Source organism: Vulpes lagopus, chromosome 20 (genome assembly GCF_018345385.1).
Source record: "Vulpes lagopus strain Blue_001 chromosome 20, ASM1834538v1, whole genome shotgun sequence".
NCBI lineage: Eukaryota > Metazoa > Chordata > Mammalia > Carnivora > Canidae > Vulpes > Vulpes lagopus.
Genome location: NC_054843.1, coordinates 15,077,146 through 15,101,175, shown reverse-complemented (window position 1 = coordinate 15,101,175; position 24,030 = coordinate 15,077,146). Strand labels below are relative to the sequence as shown.

At 40.7% G+C, this 24,030-nt stretch overlaps 1 pseudogene; it reads right to left on the bottom strand.

The window, feature by feature from the left end:
- Window positions 1-10,586: 10,586 nt before the first annotated feature.
- On the bottom strand, window positions 10,587-23,537 carry LOC121479349 (annotated as a pseudogene).
- Window positions 23,538-24,030: the final 493 nt, after the last annotated feature.

Here is a 24,030-nt window from a genome sequence, read left to right as displayed (position 1 = left end):
ATAAGTATGTTACAAACATTGCATTAAAAAAGCTGTTTAGGGATCCCTGGGTGGCGCAGCGGTTTAGCGCCTGCCTTTGGCCCGGGGCATGATCCTGGAGACTCCAGATCGAATCCCACGTCGGGCTCCCAGTGCATGGAGCCTGCTTCTCCCTCTGCCTGTGTCTCTGCCTCTCTCTCTATCTCTCTGTGACTATCATAAATAAATAAAAATTTTAAAAAAAAAGCTGTTTATCTGAAGTTCAATTTTAACTCAGAACTCTGTATTTTTATTGGATAAATCTGGCAATCCTAATTAGGGAAGGTGGTGTGGAGATGGCTCAGCAAGCCTACCCTGCCCCTCCCAACCGCATCCTTAACTGCTGTGTGTTTAGAAGAAAGTGTTCTGGAAGTAGAATGTGGTATAGGATTTCTGAAACCACGCTCTTGCAACATCACTGTTTGAAATGTTAAGCATTAAAAAAAAAAAAAAAGGAGAAGAAAACACTGTTTATTGGTCGAGTAAGTTAGAGTAACAGTGGGCTGGGATAAAGTTAAGTTCTTGCAGCTTTAGGTTTTCTTCTGGCCTTTATTTGTTTATAGATTTTATTTTTAAGTAATCTCTACACCCAACATGGGCCTCGAACCAACGACCCCAACATCAAGAGTCGCGTGTCCTGTTGACTGAGCCAGCCGGCCACCCCTCTCGTGACCTTTAATGCTAACATGCATTGTGACACCAATTGTAGTGTTTCCTAGCTTTATTGAAAACCCAGTACCACAAACAAATGACAGGCCCAAATCCTTTTTTTCCACAGTGACCAGAAGTTTTCACTGAAATGCAGTTTAAATTTAACATTTGGACGCCCATCATGTTAAAACAGAATTTTACTGGTATTTCAGAATCTTGCTTTAAGGCTTAATTTGCATTTATAAGAGGTGTTAAAGCTCCTTGTAAATGTTTGCAGAGTGATAGCATTCTGTTTAACAAGATATTCGATGGTCCACTTGATACTGCATGGTTTTGCCTAGTTTGAAATGAGGAATCAATTAAAACCAAATTATCATCCAAGCAGGGGCAATCCTGGATTTTTCAGAGAGAAAAATGAGGATAAAAACATCAGCTTTCTCTGCTTCACAAGGTTATTTTTGGAAAGAAATGAAATGTGAAAGGCACACAAAAGATTACTGTGCTGAATGAAGTTTTATGAGTATCCTCACTGTACAGGTGGTGAGCTACACAGCTCTTATGGTTTTCTTTCTTTCTAGCTGTATTTTAGCTAATTTTTTGTCCAATCTGTAATCCTATTCTGTAATGTGCAACAGGAGAAAAAAGGGAGGCGCATCATTTAGGATTAGAATCAGCTGTGATGTAAGTCAGGCAGCAAAAGACAAATACCATATGATGTCGCTCATATATGGAATTTAAGAACAAAACAGATGAACAGAGGGGAAGGGAAGGAAAAACAAAATAAGGTGAAAATTGAGAGGGAAGCAAACCACCAGAGACTCTTAACTCTAGGAAATAAACAGGGTTCCTGGAGGAGAGGTGGGTGGGGGGATGTGGTAACTGGGTGGTGGGCATTAAGGAGGGAATGTGATGGAATGAGCACTGGGTGTTATATGCAACCGATGAATCACTAAACTCTACCTCTGAAACTAATAATACACTATATGTTCATTAACTGATTAAAAAAAATCAGCTGCCAAGGGCAGATTTCATGTTTGTCCCCCACTCCCAGCCACCACCACCAAATAACAACGGGGAGATTTTTTTCTTCTATGATGTGAAAAACTGGGGATGTAGAGTCCTGGGTTGATTTAGAGATCCTGCTCCATAAAATCTTCAGAGCCTCCAATTTCTCTGCTGTGACGGAGGGATGTCCCTTATTATTATGGTCCAAGACGACAGCAGCTCATTGTTATGGTTCAAGATGGTTACAGTGAGGAAGGGACACAGAAGAGGAGGGGCCACCAGGATGGGCTGGCTATCCTGGAGGTTGCCACAAGATGCTTCTGGGCCATGGGGTGCCCAGGTATTTGGTCAAACATTATTCTGGGTGTGTCTATGAGAGTGTTTTTGCATGAGATTTCCTTTTAAATTAATAAACTGAGTAAAGCAGATTGTCCTCCCTAATGTGGGTGGACCTCATCCGGTCAGTTGAATAGAACAAGAAGGCTATGAATAAGAGGGAATTCCTTCTCCTGCCTGCCTGCCTGCCTGCCTTGAGTCAGGATGTTGGCTCTTTCCTGCTTTCAGACCAGACAGAAACATTGGCTCTTTCTGACTCTTAAGCCTGCTGGCCTTCAGAGGAGAATTGCGCCATTGGGTTTCCTGGGACTCTAGCTTACAGATGCCAAAACTTGGATGTGTCAGCTTCCATAAGCACATGAGCCAATTCCTCATAATACCCCCCACCCCCCCTTTCTAGCTCTTGTTGGTTCACTTTCTCTGGGAACTCTAATAAAATCCTATTGTCTGGAACTTAGTATGGAAGAAAAAGAGCAAGTATATGGAGTGAAATGTGCGGGGGTGAAAGCAGAAGATCCTGCCACAGGAAGGAAATGCCAACCCTCCAGGGGACGTGTGAGTCAGCAGTGATGGGGGTGCAATCTTTTATTTGGGGAGCTGACCCAGAACATGCCCACATCAGCAGGTCAGGCTCTCCATTAATCAGTTTGGGCAGCAGCGCTTTCCTCTGTCCTAGCAGTTGAAAGTTCTTGGAAAATGTTAATCATATCCAAATTCTTTCATTTTAAATATCTATCCAGAGTATGTTAATTATTAAATACAAATATCTCTACAAATAGAAAGCTCTGTCACCTTGTGCAGCGATGCACGTCTGTATTGATATGAAAATGTGTGTATAAAACATGGAAATAGGGTATTAGGTGTGTTTTAATGCCTGAAATGCAAGTAAGGGTTAATAAAAGATTACAAAAACCTAATGAGAGCATTTTAGAATTAATACAATATGTTTTTAAAACTACTGATACTTCTGTTATTGTGAGTATTCTCCATACGTTGCTCATTATTAATCTGATTAGGAGATGAGATAATATTGTCAATCACTACTCAAGCATCCCCTACAAAGCCATTCCCGATGCCCATAACACAGAATTAGATGTTCTTTCCTTTCTGCTCCTACAGGGGGTATGCCTTAAGGCTCAAGAGTTGTTATTTACCCATGGGTCTGTATCTATAGGTGTGATATAACGGAAACAATACAGATGTTAGAGTCGAATCAGATTTGAATTCCAAAATAACTAAATTGCTGGTTGAGTGACCACAGATGAGCAAATAAACATGAACCTCAGCAAGATACACATAACAATTATTATGCATACACAATAGTGTCATAATATTATTGTATATGTTTATAGATGTAATAACATTATAGTAGTGTTGTATTTAAGAGTAAGGGAAATTGTCGGGGCATCTGGCTGGCTTGGGCAGTGGAGCAGGCAACTCTTGATCTCGGGGTTGTAAGTTCAAGCCCCACACTGGGTGTAGAGATTACTTAAAAAAATAAAATCTTAAAAAAAAAAAAAAAGACTATGGGAAATTGTATATACTGCCACCTGGAACATAGTAGGTGCTCAATAAAGGTTATATAAACATTTCCAACTCTTACCTAGACGCTAAATAAGCTTTTTTTTTTTTTTTTTTTTTTTTTTTTTTTTACCAATTTCATTATATATTTACCACATAATGCTAAATAAAGTTGTAAGAGCAAAGCAGAAAAGACTAAATTATAAATATCTTTGAAGTTGCTAGTATTCCCCATCTTGTTTTCATAAGTCATTGTTAATATTCACTTTCTCCTTGACTTGGCTAAAGATGCTGTTTTGACACCAGCATTGGAAAAAATGCAAACAATTGAGCAATGTACAACCTTTGCAAAATGTCCCTGGTGCTTCTTCTTCATTATTGACAGGGAGAGACTAATGTCCAGCACTGCTCAGCTGGGCAAAGATGAAGCATTGGCCCGGGTAGCAAGATCCTGCCCAGCCTGTACACAAAGTCCAGCCAAGGCAAGGGGTGGGGGCACGGGGGTTGCTGAGGCTCTGACACATGCAGAGTCACCAGACTCAGCCCAACCATCTAGCTGGGTTTTTCACCACCCATGTCACACCTCCTCACACTGGCCAAGCCAGATTGCAGCCAGTCTCTGACTCTGCACTGACTTTCCACCCAAGATATCTCCTGCCTCAACTGTATTGCTTCACGTTTCGGCTTGCATCCTTTGCAACCCAATTCGATTCCCATTTTGCCTAGAAAATCTTTTCTGAATCATCTCTTATGTCCCCGTATCACCCCCTAACAGACAGAGGGAATATCATCTCTTATAAACCATGTTCCTCTCCCTCAGGGCCGATAAATTACAAGAGGCCAAGTCAAACCTTTATTTTAATAGACGATGCGTAACTATCAGCCTTAGTATGCCCCCAATAGTCCACGAGACGTATATGTACTATTAGTTGCTTATCTGAGATTCAAATTTAACTGGGGACCCTATATTTTTATTGACTAAATCTGTCACTCCAGCTCTCCCGTCTTGTGCTACAGTATGGTATTATTTCACCTGCCTTGTGTCATACCCTGAGTCACAGCTGTTACCAGGCTCTCTGAGGCCAGGCCGAGTGTCCATTTGCTTTGACTCACCCCTACTTCTACCCCACTCTTCCCAATGCTCCACCACCAAAGGCCCAGCACAGCACCTTAAGTGCTATTGAGAGAGCCTGAGTAGGGTCCTTGCACATTCTTCTATTCTTTCAATTAGCAAATAACTGGTAAAGTGGCATATGGTGCCAGGCACTGAAGGATATTCTGGAGATACAACTTTACACAAAGCACAACCCTTGCCATAAAAGAGCTCCCAGCCCCTGCTGGAAAACAGGCACAGCAGAAAGCAATCCCAATCAGTACAATAAGTTCTAAGATAGGGTGAGTTGAGAACATGGGGGAAGGCACCAAACCCTGTCTCCTGGGGTCAGAGGTGTCTTCTGGGAGGAAAAGCAGCCAGGTGGAGACCTAATAATTAACAGGTGTGAGCCAGGTGACGGCAGACAGTGAAGGCATTCCAGACAGAGAGAGGAGCGGGAACAAAACCCTAAGGTAAGAGAGACCCTGGCATTCGTCGTGGTTAACTATTTAATCAAATCTGCCTTTTAGTTCCAGCTTGTTTGACCCATCAATGCCACTGTCTTTTAAGCCCTAAGCTTCTTCTTAATAGTTTTTTTCTCAAGGAATTCAGTGATGACAGTTTTTTTTTTTCCCTCTCTTATCACCTGAGCCTTCTCCAAGCTCCAGGTTGGCTTCTCTCGCCTTGGTGGAATCGGAGCATCTTCTTCAGGAATGTAGAGCTTACCATAACCAGCCCACCTGGCTCACCCCAATTTTGCCCCTCCAGTCTCTCCCTCGCTTCTCCTTCCAATGTTCTTTTCTACCTTCCCCTTGGTTTTCTCCTCCACTCCTGTTGCCCCAAGGCCGCGGATGCCTGTGCCCACAGCTGCTTTCCCATCCACTTGCAATGGTTCACCCTCATTCTGTATCCTACCCAACCCAACCTGTTCCATTCGGCAGCAGTGATGATCCTCGCACAGTTCCAACCCTAGATGGACGACCACGAGAGAAAATAAAATCACATCCCTAGCAAGAGGGCTAAAAAGTGAAAGAAGGAAGTTCCTAGGTAAAACCCACTTAAATAAAGCTGCTTCTTCCCCAATATTCTTTGTATTAATCAGCTATTTTGGGTGATTTTTCTCCTCCTGGGCTTATGGCTCGCACTCAGCAAACTGTTGCTGTAAGAATTTACCTTTTGTTCTAATTAACTCTTCAGTTATGGCCAGATGGTAGAATTGAGCAGATATGATGAACAGTAGCTAGTTTTCTGTCCTGAGTGGGAAGCCAGGAATTTTAAGGGCTTTATAGGGTTTGTGACAACAGGGTGTCCGTGATGGTTCACTTTATGTGTCAACTTGCCTGGGCCCCAGGATGCCCAGCTATTCGGTCAAACATTAGCTTAGGTGCTTCCATCGGGGTGTTTGGAGATGAGAGTAACTTTTAAAGTGATAGACTGAATGACCCAGATCGCTCTTTCCAGCGTGGGTGGGCCTTACACTGCACCGAAGGCCTGAATGGGACAAAAAGGCTGACCCTCTTCCAAACAAAAGAGAATTTCTTCCTGCCTGAAAGCCAGCTCCTCCTAGGTCTCCAGTGGGCCTGCCTTCAGACAGGAACCACACCGCTGGCTCTCCTGGTCCTCAGGCTTTCAGACTCCAACTGGAAATACACTGTCCGCTCTCCTGAGTCTCCAACTTACTGATTCACCCTAGAGATTTGGGAACTTGCCTGCCTTCATTATTGCATGAGCCAGTTCCTTGTACTGGTTTTGTTTCTCTGGAGAGCCCTGAAAAATGCAGTAGCACAGGAAATAAAACAATCAGAAGCTATTTTGATTAGACTATGTGCCTTTAATTTGCCTTATAAATCTTTCATGATCCAGATATATCCCATCTTCCTGAGAAATTAGTTCACTCTATACTATATGTGGATGATGTGATTCTTACAGGTCATTTTTCCATATTAAATGTCAAGGGCCTTTGACAAATATTCCTAGTTTATTTGATAGGAATCAATTCCCTACATACAAACAGCCCCATGAGTGTTTTCCATGTGTATATACATGGCAAGGAAGCAACTCCGGATACTGCTTCATATTAGAGGCAGTCAAAAGTCAGGGAAATGTCTGTGAACCCTGATATTCAGGAAAGGGGGAAAATATCTAAAACCAACTAATGTTTTCTCTTTAGGCTCTCTCATTTCCTATATTGTTATACAAACTAAAGATTTTGAAAGAAAGAGAAGATTCAGGGGTACCTAGGTGGCTCAGTCGTTTAGCATCTGTCTTCAGCTCAGGTTGTGATCCTGGGGTCCTGGGATCGAGTTCTGCATCGGGCTCCCCACAGGGAGCCTGCTTTTCCCTCTGCCTATGTCTCTGCCTCTGTTTCCGTGTCTCTCATGAATAAATAAATAAAATCTTTTAAAAATATATATAAAAAGAGAAGATTTGAGGGCATGGAGGAAGGGCATAAAGTGAGAGCCTTGTGGAGACTTCAAGGACATCAAAGTGTTTAATCATACAATGCTAAGAAGGGTTGGCTTCATAGATGCACCACGTGGGCAGTTGCCCAAGATCCACACTCAGAAAGGCCCTGCACTGACTTTAAGTGCTCTATCATTGGCATCTTGAGATTCTTAATTTTTTGTAATAATTAGTCATATTCATTAGATGGTCATTATTTGTAATCTCTAGATACTTATATGATTATAGTTTGATACCACTTTTGTTAGAACATACACATTCACATAGAAATATGTTTTAAATGTCTTAGTAATTCTATAACCTTATGTGAATGGTAACACAGTTGGGTTGACTAAAATCCTCCCACATAATTATTTCAATTATATAAAAAGTTACTTACGTAATGGAATGGTATTATAGTTGTAAAATATTCAATTCTGTAATTATGTAAGATTAAAGTAAGAAGAAAGCCCTGAAATTTTAGCAACATACTTCCTAGAGAAAATCTGAATGGTTCTATTCCTATATTTCATTTTTTAAAGTTTATTTAAGTAATCTCTACAGCCAATGTGGGACTTGAACTAGTGACGTCAAGACCATGCCCTTCTGACTGAGCCAGCCAGTGTCCCTCTGTTCCTGTATTTTGAACAACTATAATGATAAAATATGAAAACAAAATACTTTTCAATACTTTGCTTTCCTGAAAGACATTAACCAAATTTTAGTTTAAAACCTCAAAGAGTGTTAGTTTTACATTCTTGTGAGCTGAATCCTCTTTGAACCCAAATCTAGCTTCCATATTTTTTTTTCCAAGAAGCCCTCTAGAGGGATCTTACTTCCTGGGGTTAATACTTATGTTCCCTCAGCAACTCATTGTACATTGCCCTAGAAACTTTGCAGTCTTTTCTTGTATGGAAAATGCTATTTAAAAATGCCCAGGACACTGTTCTTCACTTGGTAAGCTTCGACAGACATCTTTGACTGACTTTCTACAATGACTGTCCAGATGCAGCAGGAAGAAGGGCATAATTCTGGCCTTGACTAGCATATGTGTGGGCAAAGTTCTTTGTTTGAATTTCAGATGTGTTCCTCAGGGAGTCATATAAACGTGATGCTTATACTTATTGAAGGAGAAATTTTCAATGAAGATAAAATGATGACTTCCATACAATATAAAATAAACATGTATCAGATATTATTTAACTCAGGAATTAATGAGGGGCCAATAGATGTTGCAGCCAGTTGAAAAGAGAATCACATGTTTATAGTCAGAAAAAGAATGTGACATGAATTCTCAAATACATGCACAACTGATAAGACTGGTCTATAGTCACAGGAAAACAATTTGCATTTTTTATGGACGGGAATTGTTTGCGTTACAATAAATTTTCCACAAGTTAACTTCTGTATCTAGGTTGTGAAATGATCTCATTGGAGGCAAACAAAGGCATAGATAACCCAGATGGTTGAGCTAGAGGATGCTTAGTAAATCAAAGTCTGTCCCATTTTTTTCTCATGTAGTCTTTCTTTAAAGGGTGATTTTGGGGGGTGTCTGGGTAGCACCCAGATGTTAGTTAAGCATCTGCCTTAGGCTCTGGTCATGATCCCTGGGTCCTGGGATGGAGCCCCCTGTAGGGCTCCCTGCTCATCAGAGTCTACTTCTCTCTCTCCCTCTGCCCCTCCCCCTGTGTTGTGCTCTCTTTCAAATAAATAAATAAAACCTTTTTTTTTTTTAAAGGTGCTTTTGGGGCATATGACATATTTATAATGATAAATAACTCAGGATTTAGAAATTAACTGGTAATAAATTAGTTGTTGGGGTCAGAGACTCACATACAGGAATTTGGCACTGAAATTCATTTTGGATAATAATGTAAAAATTAAGAATTCTTTTGAGAATCTGGCACTAATTATATTATGACACAAAATCTGAAATATTCTATTTTCTGTACATGTCCGTGAAATCCAACATAAGCATTCTGAATGATTTGGATCAGTTCTCTAACTACCAGCAACTGTCACTCACAGATCTACCTCCATAATAATAGTAATGATAATACCAGCAATAATAAAAACTATGGCAGCCAAGTCTTACCAATCCCTTAACATGTGCCAGACACTGTGTTAGGTCTTTTACCTATAAATTTTTAAGTTTAATTATCATAACACCACATACAGTGTGGTATAATTACGCCTATTTTATGGGATGGCAGCTCATGCCTTCCCTACCCTAGGTCCTTTTTTAATAAAGAAAAGGAAATTTTAAGCAAACAAATTTCATTGACTGATCTGAATTATAGTATTTCAAAACAGCATGGTTCAGTGAACTAAACAGCAATCCTTTTTTGGCTCTGGTTTCCTCAACGGCTTGGCTTCTTTCCCCTAAGTTTTAAGTTATGAATAGCTTTACATAATTGCTGATGTTTAATCTCTGTGCAAAGCTTCGAGAAATCTCTTAAGGTATAAAACCCTCAATTATTTCTCTTTTTTATGAGTAGTGAGAATAGGAAAGGACTTGAGTGCTTTGCTTTAACAGACAGATTTACAGTCTGGAGCTGTTGACTTCTAGCCATTCAGAGAGAAAACATCTGAAAGAGTAATGCAAAGAAATTACAAAGCAAACAGTGTTTGGGGAACTGAGATACTATCTGGACTACCCATGCTGGAAAACTATGTTCACACTTACCCTTCTTTGCACTCCTCCCTCCTCTTTTCTTCACCGCTGTTCTCTTTATTGGCCTTGTATAATGAAAGAACCATTTAGTACCTGACCACACAAAAAAAGAAATATGCTGAGTTTGACTTTCTCAATGGTATATACTAAGGAATTCATTTCAATATATGTTACATTTATTTTACAGATGACTCTTGTTGTCCTATAGTTTTAAGCTCTCTCTACTTTGGTCTGCATTTTTTATTTCCTTGCTTTGTCTTGTGGCAAAAGGAAAACAAAAAGCAATCACTACACCAAGAGGACCCTCTAAGTAAAGATGGTTTCCCCCAGGCCTGTGAGCTTTCTCCACCTCACTGATAGAAAGGGTTAGAATAAGGAAGTAGTATGAGTCATTACAATTGCTACACATTCAGGAAAACCCCTGCTCCATCTTCCTCTCTACCCTGGGTGATAGGAGGTAAATTTGCAGAACATATGTTCAGGAGTTTTCTGTAGGAAAGCAGCATAGATCTGATTAAACACCGCAGTGGAAAGAAGGACACACGTAAAACAATCTTTGAAGAACAGAAGAATGGGTCTGATCTAAGTTTGTGTATAAACTCGTCCTTTGGAAGTAGGAATGCAGTTGCCATTTCTTACATATCTTCCAAAATTGCTCCTAGATTAGCTTACCCAAGTGAATTCTACCCCCAAGTGGCTGATATACAAATAGTGTTGCTTTTGTGGAGAAGACACATTTGGCCTTGCAGTTTAATTACCAGGGACATGTTCGGCAAAATGAAAAGACAGCCTGTAGAATGGGAGACAATATTTGTAAATATATAGCTAATTTTATATAGAGTGTGAGGTAGGGGGTTCAATTGTTATTCCTTTGCATCAGTTGTTCCAATACTTTTTGTTGAAAAGATTGTTGTTGTTGTTGTTATGTGTGTATGTATTTAAAGTATACTCTCCATTTTATGTTTTTTTCCCCCAGAGAACAGTGTTTCCTCAGTCCTTAAGGACTTAGCTCCTCACATGGGCTTTGTTGGAAGTCTTGGGGTAGCACCCTTGGGTCTCAATCGGCGTAGGAGTGTTTGGTCCTTCCATGTTTCAGGAGAGCAATTCCTGACTACCTTGCTGTGAACGGCGCAGCTCATACAGGGAAGTAGTTTCACATTGGGAAGCATATAACATCAAAGACACTTGCTTTGGAAATGTCCCTGATGGCAGCAGCCTCTGCTATGTTTTGAATAACAAACTCTTTTTTTTTTTTTTAAGATTTTATTTATTTATTCATGAGAGACACAGAGAGAGAAGCAGAGACAAAGGCAGAGGGAGAAGCAGGCTCCATGCAGGGAGCCCAACGTGGGACTCGATCCTCGGTCTCCAGGATCAGGCCCTGGGCTGAAGGTGGCGCTAAACCACTGAGCCACCTGGGCTGCCCAAATAAACTTCTTAATGGCCTTGCCTTGGGCATACAATGGGTGCAGTTGGTGCAACAAACAGGCTGCACTTGGCCAGAGCCCTTTCTGGCATGACCATTATTCCTTCTTTTCTTCGTTATCTTGGAAGCAAGGATCCAAGAGAGTGAAAGATTATTGTTTATCCATTGAATTATGCCAGTACCAAATTGTCTTTACTACTTTATTATTGTAGCTTTGTAGTAAATACTTTTGAAACTGAGAAGTCTAAATCCTACAAGTTTTTGGATGCCCGGGTGGCTCAGTTGGTTAAGCATCTGATTCTTGATTTTGGCTCAGGTCATGAGATGGAGTGGTGTGTTGGACTCCACACTGGGTGTCCAGCCTGCTTAAGATTTTCTCTCTCCCTCTGCCCCTCCCTTGCACCTCCCCACCTCTGCTGGTGTGCTTATGCTTACACACTCTCTCTCTCTCTCAAAAAAAAAAAAAATCCTACATGTTTCTTAATCTTTTTTTTTTGTTTGTTTGTTTCTTAATCTTTTTAATTGCTTTGAATATTCTTTTTCCATATAAATTTTAAGATCAGCATGCCAAATTCCGCAAAAAAATAGCAGCTGGTACTTTGAGAGGGATTGAGTTGAATGCATAGATCAATTTGTGGAATATTGCCATCTTAACAACAACAGTGCCTTCTGATTCATAAATATGGGATGTTTTCTCATTTATTGAGATATTCTTTCTTTCACTGACATTTTGTAGAGTTTCAGTATACAAATTTTGTGCTTCAAAAAATTTATTTCTATTTTTTTCTTTTGTAAATGGAATTGATGTCTTGATTGTATTTTTGAATTGTTCCCATACTTTCCTTTAGTGCTTTAAACATAGTTTCCTTTGGTTCATTAGGTGATTTAAAGTCTTTGTTTAAGAAGTCCAAAGTCTGGACTATGTTAGGGAGAATTGACTGGTTGTTTTCTTTTGTGTGGGCTATACATTCCTATTTCTTTGTGTGTCTCATATTTTTCCGTTTTAAGCAATATATTGTCGCAGCTCTGGAAATCAGATGCTTTCCCCAGGGTTTGTTGTCATTGATGTTTTTTGTTTTTGTTATGTGGTTGCTGTTTGCTTATTCATGTGCTTAGTGACTTTCCTGCACTCTTTCTGTAAAGCCTGTGTTCTTTGTCGTATGTGGCCATTGAAGTCTCTGCCTGGTTAGCTTGGTGGTCAGCTAATGATTAGACAGAGATTTCCATAAACACTTTGAACTAATAACTCTCCCAGCCTGTGTGTGTTGGGCTAGATCTTCAGTTATCTTGCTGGCAGTTCACAACTCTGCCTCAGCTTGTGCAGAGCCTCAAGGCAAGGTAGAGATGAGAGATTAGGACCTTTTAAGGTCTTTTCTGTGTATGCACACCCCTGCACATGGTGTTCTAGACTTCCAAGAAAGCATGTGAGCTTTTCAAAGTCCCTTATGGACCTCAAATTCCCCTGTTGTTCTTTTCAGGTGTTTTGACTAGCTTCATTCAGTAACATCATCTCAGACAGCTGCAATGTTAAACAATTGCTACCGATTTTTTTTTTTTTTCTTTCAAATTCCCTAGAATCAGGGATGTTGGTACAGAGCCTGATCTGAGTCAGGTGAAATAAAGACACATCCTCAGAATGGGGATTTTCAATAAGCTTGCCATAAGCTGGTCAAATGTTGGCAATTATGGGGCTTTTGGGAAGTTCCAAACCCATTCTGTCCTCTTCAGTTAGGTTGCTGGTTTGCCCAGCTCTCACAGGTATGAAATATTTGGCCCACTAGGCTACCATGTAGCTGGGGAGGGAAAGAGGGTTCTTACCAAGATTCAGCCATTTTTTCTTGATAAACATGACTTGGAATTTTGTAATTCTTTGGTTAATTTCCAGAATATGGAAAAAGTTGGTTTTGACTTTTGCCAGAGATTTTATTGCAGATTTTTGGAGATCCTTATTTTGCCATTCAAAAAGCACTAAACTGTTACAAATTCAAGAGGGTGTTGAAAGTACCTCCACACACGCACACACACGCACACACACAGGTGATTGAGAATGCTGTCTCGTATTACATATGATGCATGGTTGGTGAGTACTGACAGCCCAACAGCCAATTGTATTTCACAGATCTCAAGTCACTTGCGTTTCTTCACAAAATAATCATTTGCATTACGATCAGTTCTCTACAACTTTCAGGGTTGTAAAACAGCTGAAAGGCAGTGGAAGCAAAGATACATTAGAAGAGTAGATGGACAGGACACATGGTCATCTTTTGCCCACATCAAAGTCTTTCACAATTTTTCTCGATACAGGAGTGGAGATGGAACACAGACTTGTGGTCAGGGGAGCTGTTTGTGGTCCCATCTTAGGGGATAATATCTTTTATATACCCCAGACTCTTCATCTGTGAGGGAAAGGGGATGGCCCAAGTGATCACTAAGGCTCCTTTCATTCCAGCAGAGTTCTTTAAAGTAAGGATCTTGAACCAGCAGTGGCAGCATCAACGGAAAACTTGTTAGAAATGAGAATCCTAAGGTTCCATCCTAGTCTAACTGGATCAGGAACTCCATGGTGGGTCCCAAGAATCTGTGTTTTAACAAGCTCTCCAGGTGATTCAGTTACAGTTACATTTTGGGAACCATTACATCCCAGTTTGATGAGATGGTTCTTTGATGTCAGGTAGACTCAGTTATCATAAGCGTATATTTGCTACTTCCTTGTGAAATTGGAAAACGTATAATTCTACACTTGTGTAAAAGGGAAAGTCAGTTTGGTTGAGGCTTCTTTGCCCTAGGCAAAACTTCAATCTACTATTTATTTCAACAAAACCAGTTTAAAGAGAGGTCAAGAAGTATTTCTTGAAGCGTTAGGTTTCATGTGTTTTGTATAGTTAGAAGATCTCTCCTGGTTGTCATATTGGGCAGAGATGAGATCAATCTTCCCACATATTGTGCTGGAAAACATTTCCTCTTGCTCCTCACATGGAAAGGCAATGATCACAAGGCACTGTATGGCACGACTGAAAATCTTCTATTTAAACCATGTCCCTGGGTGGGGCACTTCTGCTCTTACTTGTGATGAGCCATTCTCTTTCTGTTTGGTACGCAGAGGACTAGTCTATCCTGTTTGCTACTATCATTTCCTTAGAGGATACGGCTACACTGTGCCATGTGAAAAGGTGGTTTTCCACATCCTAATTCTATAACATGCCTTCTGTACTTTGTCAGCATCATGTTCTTTCTGGGGTTTTCTACACTAGCATTCTCTGCTGAGCTCCATCTGATTGGTACAAAGACCATCATTATTTCTAACCTGGTGTCTTGACCATCTTTGAAAACTCCTTTATCAGTGACTTACTCTTAAAAATGTGTCACTAATTACACTGACCAAAGTAGTATCTATGAATCTAAGAACCACTGAGACGTCAGAACTTGTCATTACATCGCTCTTCACCACGTAGGGAAGTTTCTCCAGGAAGTATTCATAGGTTAACCAGGAAGAAAGCATTATGTGTGGTCAATTCTCCCTCTTGAAGATTCATAATATACACTGTGTTAAAGACTCTGAGAGTCTTATAGTAAAGAAACTTATCTGTGTTTGACTTAACATTTTCCGAACTTCTTTGAGCATGGAATGTTTGTACTACTGGCATATCTAATGCCATCCAGCTTGGGAGAGACAGGTGTAGATTTGAGTTGATGTATAAGACAAGATATTTCACAGAATCCTATTTCATTCATTTATGATCAAATGAGGGAAACTATCTGAGGGTCAGTCTTCAATAACAAAGCATCAGTGTAAATGTGGGTTATGTACTGATGATAATAGTTGAGTCTACCTTGACTTTGTTACTCAAAACCTGGGAGCTTGTTAGAAATGCAAAGTCTCAGTTCCTAATCTAGATTTATTTTGTCAAAAGCTTCATTTGGGTGAGATGTAACTCCCCTGCACTTTAAAGTCTGAAAAGTCCTGATTACAGCATTTTCCCTGTTATTTCCTTTTCTCACTGCCTACTTCATCTGGAATTTCTTGGGATGCTTCCTATCCTGGAAATTCAAAGTCTTTACCATTACCATCATTTTTACCCAAACTTTTGTTTCTCTTTCCCTTCTCTGAATTCTAATATCCTATGTGGTTTGTTTTATACCAATATTATGACTAGGTCTTGGAATATCCTATGAGGATCATAGTAAACTTTTGAAAATTAATAGCATTGCCTAAATTGTTGAACACTATTGATTCATTTTCTAGAGTTGGTCTCTCTAAGTCTTTCTTTAATTGTAGGAAAGGATAGAGGAATATATTAATGATCTCCTTCCATTTAAAAAAGTGCCTTGTTAAAAATATAAATTTTGCATATATTTAAAAATAACATTCTTTATCATAATAATTTATTTTCAGATGTTTGACTGTCACAACCATGCAATGGTAGCCACAATAAACATTATACAAGGGGTGCTTGGGTGGCTCAGTCAGTTAAGTGGTGGACTCTTGATTTCAGCTCAAGTCATGTTCTTGGGATCCTGGGATGAGCCCCATGTAGGGATCCCCAGTCAGCACAGAGTCTGCTTGAGTTTCTCTCTCCCTCTCCTCAGCCCCTCCTGCCCTGCATGCACGTTCTCTTTCTCTCCTTCAAAAAAAAAAAAATTAAAAAACTACAATGGGAATCTACAGGTTAAATATCTATTTTTTTCCACTGTAGGCAAATTAACATATTTGGACTAGACATTAGCTAAAATGTCTGAGATTTGATCATGTTTTCATTAGACAATGAATGTAAGGTCTTGATGACCCAGTCTACCAAGTATTTCCAGAGAAAGCAATGAGAGGAAAATTTAAATTCTGACAAAGATTTATTCAGTTTGATTTTTGTGGGGAAGAAGAGCTGTATAGCAAAATATAAAACATTTGAAACTCATAATTGTTCTTGTTCCAAGTAAATACTAGGTCTCTAGGTTTATTAGTCTGTAAGATCACAGAATTCCAAAAATTTTCCTTGAAAGTTCTCTTTTCTTCAACCCTTGCACTCATATATCTATTCATGTCAGTAAGTAATGTAGCCTTAATATTTTAAAATTCATGTATCATGTAAAAAGGAAGTGAGAATTACAAATATGGGAAAAGAATGTGATACAAAGAAGTGCATTCTGTGTTTAGCAGAAAAACCATGAAAGCTTCGGAGAACCAGCTAATTGTATGAGGTCACTAACTTAACATTTTAAATTCCCCAGTGCTGAATTTTTATGGTTTGCAAGCAATCTGAAAGGCATTAAGCTTCTAGGAAAAAGTGTTGCAACTCTGGATTTTTGCCCGTCTTTGACCCTTGTAAGGCTGTTTAAAAAATAAAGTTATCAAGGGAACTTGATCTGTCTCTAATATGGAGAATAATACTCTGTTTTTACAAGCCTCTGATATACCTTCATACTTTACAAAAGCTCAAATTCACTGAGGATTAAAATATTAAGAATCTAGTCATGCAGAGAAAACAGGAGTTGTTTTCCCAGTGTCAAAATGATTGGCTCTGAAACTCTAGAACAGCGTTGTCCAATATTGCTTTCTGTAATGATGACAGTGTTCCGTATTACAGGTCCAATATGGTAGCCACTAGCCACATGTAGCTGTTGAACACTTGAAACATGGCTAATGTGATGGAGAAACTGGATATTTATTTATTTTTACTTTGATTTAAATGTCAATAGCTACAGTGAGGTGGGTGAGCTCCTGGGTGGCTCAGTCAATTAAGCTTTAGTCTTGAATTTGGCTCAGGTCTCCGGGTCTTGAGATTGAGCCTTCCATCGGGCTCTACACTCAGTGGGGAGTCTACTTGAGATTCTCTCTTCCTCTTCTTCTGCCACTGCTCCCTGCCTGCCCCCCCCACCAATGCAGACGCTCTTGCTCTCTCTCTCTCTCTAAAATAAATAAATAAATCTTAAAAAAAAAAAAAAAACCCAAATAGCTACAGTGGTCAGTGACCACTGTGTTAGACAATTCAGCTTTAGGAATGTTTTCTTTCCCTTGTGAATTTAAAATTTATATGAATAATTTTATTTCTTTTTTTTTTTTTAAATAATTTTATTTCTTAATGTTATTTTCTAGTTTATAGATTTAGGGAAAAATGTTTTGTGCCTCAGATGGAAACAAGTTTTATAATATTTGTAGTGCTATTTCTTATAGATATTTTCTTGGAAATAATGATGCAAATGTCCCCTAGACAATGTGGTATAAGTGATAGAAGTGCTTGACGTAAAGTCCAAGAATCCCTCACATCTGTAGTCTATGGGGAAGGCTTGACTGGTTTATAGAAAAAGGACCCAGGAAAACCTGAGCACAGTGAAGAGAAATTACTGCCCACACTGTCTGTCATTCTGTGGGTCTGTCATTTTCTCTTTTTATTTCTAATATTTTTTAAAAAAGAATTATTTATTTATTTGAAAGTGAGAGACTGAGAGAGAGTGTGTGTGTTTGCGTGTACAAGTCAGGGGAGGGGCAGAGGGAGAGAATCTTCAAGTAGACTCCCCCTGAGTGCTGAGCCCAAGCTGGACTTGATCTCAGGACCCATGAGATGATGATCTGAGCCAAAACCAAGAGTTAGCATAACCAACTGAGCCACCAGGCATCCCTATTTCTACTAATTCTGAGTGAATTTATCAAGTCATTTGATTTATTTTATCCTTTTCTGAATGGCATTTGAAACTTGAGGCTAGTCTAAATGAAGGACTCAGTTTTTAGATGTGCATACTGCTTACCTGCCACCACCACCAGGAAAGACTACAGGTGATAAACTAGCATGAGTGGTGGCCCACAAAGAAGCCCCCTGTGAGCTCTTTCCTTATTTTAAATATAATGCTAATGGTGTTTCTTGAAACATCATCTTTTTGTTGGGTCTTTCCTTCAGGGTTGGATTAATAGACAAACCAATTTCATTGCTGAAAAAGTATGCTTTAGATAAAAAAATCATTTTTTGAATAGGCCAGGCATATTAGGGAGCAAAGTAGAAGACAATCCTCTTTCAAGCCCTCTGTCAGCTCTCCTTTCTTGCCTCTAGATAATATCTGTCACATAGATTTTGTTTTCCAGTACTAGAAAGTTCAGCCTGGAGTACTATCAGAGTACTTTGGTCAACAGAAACCTTCTCCCATCTGCCATAGCTTGGGTCTGTGGGGTCTGGGGGGGCCTGGAAGTCCACAGTGGGGAAGGGGTATCTGGTCAGCTTCTTTGCTCTTTCCTGCACTCCTTTCTCTTCCATCAGCATGTTTCTCATGCCTCCAGGGTAGGATGTAGGAGGGTGGGAAGTGTGAGAGGAGTGGCATAGTCTTAGTTGGCTGGAACTGTTGCAATTTTGTGTTTTGGGCCCTCTGAGGAGAGATGCCCAAGGTACACTCAATACTTTCTCTCATGGAGTGATTGTGAGAATACCCGAAAGGCCCTCATGCTGCCTCATTCCCTGACTTTGACTATCAAAGTCCTTCTAGTTATGAAGTAAGCCATGTGCCTAGATGACTGAGTATGAGCCCTGCTTAGCAACTTCCTCTGATGGAACACCTCGCACAGCTTCTTCTCCAAGGATGCTCTTGCCCTGTCAAGTAGACCCCATCCATAGGGTCCTTTCAAGACTTCTAAAGATGGTTACCTTGCATAGTTCTCATTTAACCCGTAGAACACCCAGCACCGGGCTCCAGACAGTCTGAAGATGTGGGCCTCTCTTCACTTTGCTTAGGAGGAACTCTAGCCAGGCTCTCATCAGACTTAGCTAGATCAGAGAGTCAGGTACCTTGCCCATGTCCCTCCTGACAAATCCAAGAAACTCCAGCCTGATTTTCCCAAGAACCACCACTCAGGGCCCATGCCATTGTGGGGCAATGGTATTGGTCTGACTTAGCTGGCATCCAGCTGTCTAGGGATGAGGGTTGGTGGGGAGGGAGTAAGGGTGGAGAGATGTCATACCCCCTCCTGCCAGACACCCCAGTCCCTACAGTGGTTCTTTTGAAGAACCATTTGGAAAGTGATATGTGCTAAATGTGTCTTCCCCCAAATTATATGAAGCCCCAATCCCCAGTGTGATGGTATTAGGAGGCAGGGCCTTTGGGTGGTGACTACATCATGAGGATGGAGCCCTCATGGTGGGACTAGTGTCTTTATAAGAATAGATAGGCGAGGGGATCCCTGGGTGGCTCAGCAGTTTAGCCCCTGCCTTTGGTCCAGGGCATGATCCTGGAGTCCTGGGATCGAGTCCCGCATCGGGCTCTCTGCATGGAGCCTGCTTCTCCCTCTGCCTGTGTCTCTGCCTCTCTCTCTCTCTCTCATGAATAAATAAATAAAATCTTAAAAAAAAAAAAAAAGAAGAAGAAGAGATAGGCGAGAACTCGCCTGTGATAACAAACCCAGGAAGAGGGCTCTCATCAGGAGCTGAATTGGCTGGCAACTTGATCTTGGACTTCACAGCCTCCAAAGCTGTGAGAAGTCAATGTCTGTTGTTTAAACCACCCAGTCTATGATATTTTTGTTATAGCAGACTAAGCTAAGACAGCTTGAGAAAGGGAGAGGATCCCTCCTCCCACTCTCCCCTGGGGAGGCAGGATGAACATACAAAGGAATCCTTAATAATCTTACTCCAATTGTATAAAAGCTGTAGGGAGTTGGTGTAGAGAAGTTTTTAGTCCCCCTTAGAGGATCATGCACAGGTATTCTATTGCTTCCCTTCAGGACTTGAGATATAGTGTACTGTGATAACCTCACTGAGCTGAGAATTAATTGGCATCTAGTGGAAGCAATATCAGGTAGGAGGCACGAGATTTATAAAAAGCAAGGAATATAAATACATTAAAAAAAGACCTTTTCTAACCCTAAGGGGATGATGCTTAAAATGGAAAAATACCAATATTCATCTCCTGTTGACCACAAATCACCTCCAAATAGTTCACATTGTATATGCTAATACGTGGAAATACCTCCACCAGGCTTAGCATATATTTACACTTTAACTACAGAATTAAGATGATTTTTTTAAAATGGCTAAGCAAAATTTGGAATGTGGGCAAGTTTATCTCTGATAAACTCTGCCCACCTGTTCCTCCCTCTTTTTGGTTCTATCCCACCTCTCTTCCCTCTGAAAACCCTGGCCCTGTCAAACATAGAGACACAAATACACCAACACACATTCACAGATCCTACATATGGAAAAACAAATCCTCAATCTTTATGCTTCTTATCTGTTTGCTGGCCTTTTTTTTTTTTTTTTAAGTTTTATTTGTTTGACAGAGAGAAAGGGTGTGTGCATGCACTTGACCAGAGTGGAGAGGAGGGACAAGGGGAGAGAATCTTTCAAGCAGACTCCCTGCTGAGTGCAGAGCCTGATGCAGGGCTCCATCGCACAACCCTGAGATCATGACCTGAGCCAAAATCAAGAGTCCAATGCTTAATGGACTAAGCCACTCATGCCTCCCTCTGGCCCTCTTTTTAGAACATATCCACTTAAGTCTTCCAGTGCAATGTCTCATGCTCAGGCTCTTTCCTAACCTCCTAAACCCTGACAGGATTTGCGGTCTTTTTGTCCTAGTAAAACCCTTAGGCTTTACATTTTAGTAAGCAGTCAGAAAAAATAATTCCTGCTGGTGTTCTGGGTAAAAGGAAAGACATTAATATGTGATGCCTTTCAGGTACCAAATATATACTCCTGAAGAGTGCATGGCCTTTGAAAATTAACTGTGCTAACCCTCAGGAGTGCCTCAAAGGGCTGCAATTTAAGGCATGACGGGGGCTGGTGGAAGAGAGAGATACTGCTGGAGTGTAGGACCTTTTCTGTTCTCTTCAACTCACACCATCTAGACAGGTTTACAAAGAAGTTCTTCTAGGGGTCTATTTGTCACTCATTGATTTGGTTTTGGGGGTGCAGCCCAAAAATGAGACAGGAAAAGCTTTATGTCATCACCTGTTGCATAGTGGGTATCCCCTGATTTTTGTACATTAAAAAAATGTTTATGGTTTTTTTTTTTTTAGTAGAATTATTTATCAGTAAGTTCTAGGTGGCTTTAAAAATTATTATTAGAATTTCATGGAGACAGAAGCTTCATTTGGCACAGGTTTGATATGAAAGATTTCAAAAAAAAAAAAAGAAAGGTTTTCATTTTTTCCTTCATTAGTCTTTAAGTAGCAAGTTGTTGTGCAGTGAACTATGGGAACTCTGTAACAGTTCCAGACACTCCTGTCTCCCTGCCTGCTGTGTGCATTATCTCCACAAAGATTGTTATGGCGGACGTGCAAAGAGAAGGAGCCAAATGTTGGCTTTTGACTACCAGCCCGGGCTCTTGAGTCCTCCTATTTCCCTTCAGCCCTTCCCATTGGCTAGCTGCTACTTGGTCTTTGTCACTTGGCTGCAGTCTGATGTCTCCAAAAGGCGTTATCCCTTTCTGGTAAGTTCTCCTATTTTGGCTTCCTAGTGTCAGAGCCCACTTTAATCTCAGTATTTAACACACCTTGAAATTACTCATGTTACCTCTTTCTTGGCAGAAGCCTTATTTATCTCTGAACTCTCCTCCCCCACCACCCCGCCCCCTCAGTGTCTACTTCCGTGACTACCACACAGTAGGTGCTCAATAAATGTTTATTAGAGGGAATGAGGTAGGACTGGAATGTATTCTTAATCACATTTTGTAGTAACAGGACTGAGACTAACCAGGAGTTGGCAAACTCTTGGTAGAAGGCCAGATAGTAAATATTTTATGCTTTGCACACCATCCAGTCTCTTTCACAACTCCTCAAGTCTGCCATTATAGCAGGAAAATAGTCATAGATAATACCTAAATGATTGGGTGTGGCTGTGCACTAAAGCAATTTTATTTGCCAAGACAGGTGGCACATAGATTTGGCCTCAGGAATCTAGAATGCCAGCTCTCCCACTAAACCCAAGAGTGGGTTCTGACTGACTACACTTAGAGTTTATTTGTACAGGACTGTTCTTCCCCAGAACTCAAAGTATTTTTACATATTTGAATGAGAGTGTATTATGGGGGAATAGTAATCTCAGTAGTTTGCTAGTGGCCTAAAGATTTAATGTCCGAGCAAAGACATATAATTTACAACCAAGAGGTAGCTTCCTCGCTAAGAGAAAGCAATTTAAGTCCCACTAGGTCTAATGTACGTGTGAGTGGGAAGAAACAATATCAGCTGTTCAAATAAATAGTACATTTTAAAGAATGATCTGTTCCCCTAGTGTCTCCCAGGTCATCAAGACAATGGGCTCTTTAATGGGCAGGAATTATGTACTTAATAAAATTGTAATACTGGCTCTGCCTGTCAGAGGAAGCTCATTATTCACAAATTATGTTTCTCTGCCTCCTCCTGTCCTCCCACCGTTTCTTGACATTAATGATGTTCTCTGGTAGGCCTGTCTCTCACAGGGCTCCACGTGGTCCAAGCTAGATCTTAGCTTCTATGGCTCTCCGCCAGGACTAAGCTGTGGGAGTGGCAGGCGGACAGACTCCAAGATCTCTAGGATCCCATTCAGTCCCCAAATTTATAAATTTCTTTCTCTTCTCTAAATGCCTCTTTTCCATCCCCTCCCAGCTCTGGCCTTGGCACATATCCTACATTTAAACAATCTGTTCCTTCTCTGAACTCCAATTGCCTCTTTAGGTGAGTTAGCTTGAATATTACTCTGATTTCTGTGTCTTTCCCCTTCCTTCTGTCTTACCTTCACTTGAACCCTGGGGAATCCCCAGACTTTAATCAAACACCATCGCAAGCATTTTCAGTTGCTTACTTATGAACACTTCATACGTTTGGGGCCAAGACTGTGAGAAGGGTGGCAGAAGGGCAATGGGACTATGAGAAGAAGATGTGGAGGGATGGGCCCAGCTGAATGGAGCCAGGGAGGGAAAGGAAGGACCGGGATGCAGAGGGGGTCAGCACCACACTGTGCTTGAGATCCACTTGCCCTCAGGAACCACTTGCCCTCAGGAACTAATGGTTATGCTCATGGACAGCCCACAGTCTAAAAGTACTGGGTCCTTATTTGTGCTCTGGACAGATGTAGAATATTTGCAGGGAAGAGAAAATATTTTTTCCTACTACTTTCCTAGGTTCTCTGGCTGAGGCCCTATAAATTGGGTAGATGAAAGACACATTAGTAAGAGAAAAGTAGCTTGGGGGCAGCCTTATTGTGGTGATGGTGGGAGTCTCAGGTCTTCTGGGTTAGGTTAACTCTGGGGTGCTCCCCCATGGAGGAGGGAGAGAGCACGGAGCAGCCCTAGATTGCTCTTACCTCTTACTGCCCAGTGATGAAGGCGATGGCCATATGAGCCCAAGAGGGGGCAGCGCATGTAGGCTGCGAGAGCCTGTGAGTGGAGGTGACCAGGGCCGGATAGTGGAGGGACAGCCACATGGCTGGCCTCCAACTGGGGCCTGAGCTACTCTGCCAAGGTTTAAAACTTTAAATCAGAATACTGAGTGTTACTTATGAGGAAATGAGAGTGAATAAGTCATCTCTAACCTCTCCTAGCCTTTTTAAAATAAGAGAGACCATGTTAAACAAAGACTGTATAATCCTGCCTCCAGCACCAGTGGTTTCTCTGTTTCACAATTCACAAGAACTTCGTCAGTAACAAATGAAATGATCTAGGGGTGTGGAAAATATGACTTTTTCATTGGTCTGGGATTGGCTGTAAGCTCCAGTATTTTCATTAAAGGGATTTTCATTTTGGAGGGAAAAAAAGGGTCTTTTGTGCCTTTCCAGGAAAGGATCCATGAGAGCAGGTCAAGGTGGCCATTCATACCTTAAAAACTGGTTATGGTGGGCTGGGTTGCTATTGAGTATGTATGCAAAGCATTTCAAGAAAATACTATAGTTGTATATTAGAATATTTGCACATAATATA